The sequence below is a fragment of the Saccopteryx leptura genome, chromosome X (genome assembly GCF_036850995.1).
Source record: "Saccopteryx leptura isolate mSacLep1 chromosome X, mSacLep1_pri_phased_curated, whole genome shotgun sequence".
NCBI classification, from domain to species: domain Eukaryota; kingdom Metazoa; phylum Chordata; class Mammalia; order Chiroptera; family Emballonuridae; genus Saccopteryx; species Saccopteryx leptura.
This window is the reverse complement of record NC_089516.1, coordinates 130,870,110-130,873,400: the sequence shown is the minus strand read 5'-3', so window position 1 is coordinate 130,873,400 and position 3,291 is coordinate 130,870,110. Positions and strand designations below refer to the sequence as shown.

General features: G+C 42.0%; 1 pseudogene; it reads right to left on the bottom strand.

Moving 5' to 3' along the window:
- Positions 1–498: 498 nt before the first annotated feature.
- On the bottom strand, positions 499–1,880 carry LOC136386485 (non-POU domain-containing octamer-binding protein pseudogene; annotated as a pseudogene).
- Between the last annotated feature and the right edge of the window lie 1,411 nt (positions 1,881–3,291).

Sequence of the window (3,291 nt, the reverse complement as noted above, 5' to 3'; positions counted from 1 at the left end):
TCTGAAAATGTCTTTCTTAGGACATGAAGAAATAATACATGGGATATAGCAGAATAGTATGTACGTTATCTGTGACCTCTGAGGACATTTGCCTGAATTCCTACCTGGGAATGAATGGAGTGATGTAGCTAAGGCCATTGAGAGATGCTTGTGGGTTTGTGGTATATGTGGCAGTGTCTCTGGGGTTGGAGAATTTAAGAATGAGAACACAAAGAGAACAGGATAAACAAAGAATGGAATGATCAAGATTAATGGGGAATGTAACTGATCTACTTTGCCATTGTTTCCTTCATCCTAGGCCCTCAATAATCACATGAGAATTCATGAATGCACCACACAGATATGATTAAACAATATACTATATAATATTGCCCTCTGGCTCCAACGTACTTCCTAGGATAGTACAGGCATGAAAGATCGAAGTATTGGGAGGAATCCCTAACAACTTTTCAGGGTAGAATTGCAGCTAATCCAGAAAGGGTCCTTCTGTTAAGGATTTTAGGAAACTAGACACTGCAATTTTATTAGTATCAGTTTTTTGTTTGGAACAAATTCAGCTCTAGGAGCTGCCTGGTTGAATGCAGGAGGGTGTCCACCAATTGCCCCTATTCCTTTTATTGTAACAGTTTGGCCAAAGCATTCAGAAGTTGCTGGGGTCAATCCCAAGGTTCCATCTGGCATCATAATTGGCAGGACCTGGAGGAGCTGGAGTACCAGAGACACAGGAGCAGGGGTCATGATGCCTCTGTTGTTCATGCCCAGAGTACCTCCCATAGCTATCTGGCCTATCCATATCTCCTGCTCACTCACATCAGGGAAAGTTCCCTTGAATCCTTCCTTCTGTCCCTGTATGTCTTCCTCACAGCACCTTCGCTCCTCCTCTGGCCTGAATTCCAGTTGCTTTAGTATTTGAACTTCTTGGTTGTATAGCTCTTCCATCCTCTGAAGTTTTTATTGATACTTCATCAAATCCTGTCTCATTAGCATGACCTGGTGTTCATGGTGAGTAGCCTCCATCTCTATCTCATTTCTCAGTAGGTTCTTTGATGTTGTGGTCCACTTGGTCCTGCTGCTATTTCTCCATCTCAGAGAGTCCCTTCCAGCACATAGTATACTTATACACAAAGGAGTCAGTCTGTGCAAATCTAGGTAGGTGTGCCTACTCCTTGTGAAATTGATGGTTCTTTATAACCAGCTTCTCTGGAAGTCTCTCTTCATCATCTGACTGGTTCGTTAGTTCCACAGTCGCAGGCCAAGGAAAAGTGGTTAGCAGGAAGGAGCCTTCACTGCATCTGTCCATAACTTTACAAGCAGCTGGCTTCCCTGAGAGCTCAACAATGCCTTTTCCTGAGGATCTTCTTCAATCATGTACAATGACTACAGTCTGCTCAACCTACAAACACAGAAAAGGCTTCCTCCAGCAATTTGATGGACACATACTGTGGAATGTTTAGTACTGTAAGGAATCCACTATGGCCAGCAAAGCACCCAAGCTGCTGCTTTCCACGGAGTGGTATGTTGTCTAGTTCCACTTTAACAATCTCCACTAGGGTTCTGTTTCCAAGCAGATCCTTATCCTTATGAATGAAGACTTCGCCTGCCTTTCTATATTTCTCAAAGAGTTTCTGCATTCCATCCTTACTGATGGCAGGACGGAGGTTGCCCACAAAGAGCCAACTATCTTGGGTGAAGGTCTTCTCCCCTGGTTTCCTAAAATTATTCAGGTCAGTAGTCAAACCTTCATTTTGGCTGCTGGCTTGTTGCCCATTTGCAGGTATTGGTGGCAGCAGTGGCTGCTGCTCTTGCTGCTGGTGGTTATGCTAATACTTCCTCAGAGCATAATTTTACTTCTCTAAGTTAAAGGTTTTATTGCTCTACATTTTTGTACCCTTCTACTGACCATTCTGTCCTTAGAAAGTAATGGTGACTACAACTACTTTCACTAGTCTACAGGCTTACCTCCAAGTGCCCAGAGCTATCAGACAGCTCCAAGTTTCCACTGCAAGGCCTCACTAAAACTAATAATAACTACTATTTATTGAGACTTAACAATGTGCCAGACAATGTGCTAATTGCTCTGTATATGCATTATCTGAGTTATACCTCAAACTTATGAGTTAAGTACTGTTTTTCTCCCATTGTATAGATTAAGAAAGTGAAGCTTTAAAGAGGTTAAGTAGGTTCCATTAAGGACACAAACTCAAATCCAGTGCTTTTTCCATAGAAAAATCATCACTCTATTCTTTCTTATCACTCTATAACATCACTCTTTGTCATAGAGTGATAAGAAATAAAGAGGCCATGCCCTAAACAGCCAAAGCAGCCATATCAACTCTAGCAAACAGCAGATTCTCATATTTTTAAGCAATGAACTTCCCAGAAGCTCTTAAATCTAACCCTAAGAAGACTCCACTGGTGGACCAAAAGAAACTGGACAGATGTTTTTCTATCCTTGATATGGGTAAAGGGAGTGTTGGGTTTGACAAGAAGTTTGTAGAAGCTTTTAGATGAAGAAACTATAACACATTTTCCATGGGCATTTCAAGTGATTTTGCTTTTTAAAATAACATCTTTATTATTTCTTCAAACTGAACACAGCACTGAACAGAAACTTTTAATACACACATGTCTGTCTGATGGCCTTGAGAACACCTCTGCCCAGAAGAAACTGATGACAGTCACTCAATTTTTACCAATCACAGTGAAAATGAAGAGGGAGGGGATGGTAGTGAAGAAGGTGTCCTGAGATCTCTTGGACCAAATAGTCCCCAAAACAGCGTGACATTCAAAATAAATTATAAAAATTAAGTAGTATAAATACGTTGAAAATTTAAGTTAAGAAGATCCCCAGAGCATGGGTGTTTGACAACAACCAACCCACAGGATTGATAGATGTGGAGGTAACAGGGGTGTTTCCCAGGCTCAGGCCCCTGCTTCCTATTGACCCACCAAGGCCATGGGTTCCTCAAAGCTTCCAGGCCACTCAGGCATACTGCTCTAGATCAATGACATATTCCTGGACCCAGGTCTCACTGGTGTTGGCCCAGACCTATTGGCCTCTTTTGGTTTGGAAGATGGCACCAGTCTTGGAGCACTGGCTAATGATCTCAAAATAGTTGGCTATGAATTTAGGCAGAATCTGCCTGGACATATAGGAGAAGCAGCAGATGGTCAAGGTGTCAGCATGAATAGTCTTGATATGCCTTCTTCTGTGAATCCTTCGTTATAAGACTCCTCTTCATTTAGTCTTGAGTTCAGAATGATCTTTGTGTGTGTGTGTGTGTGTGTGTG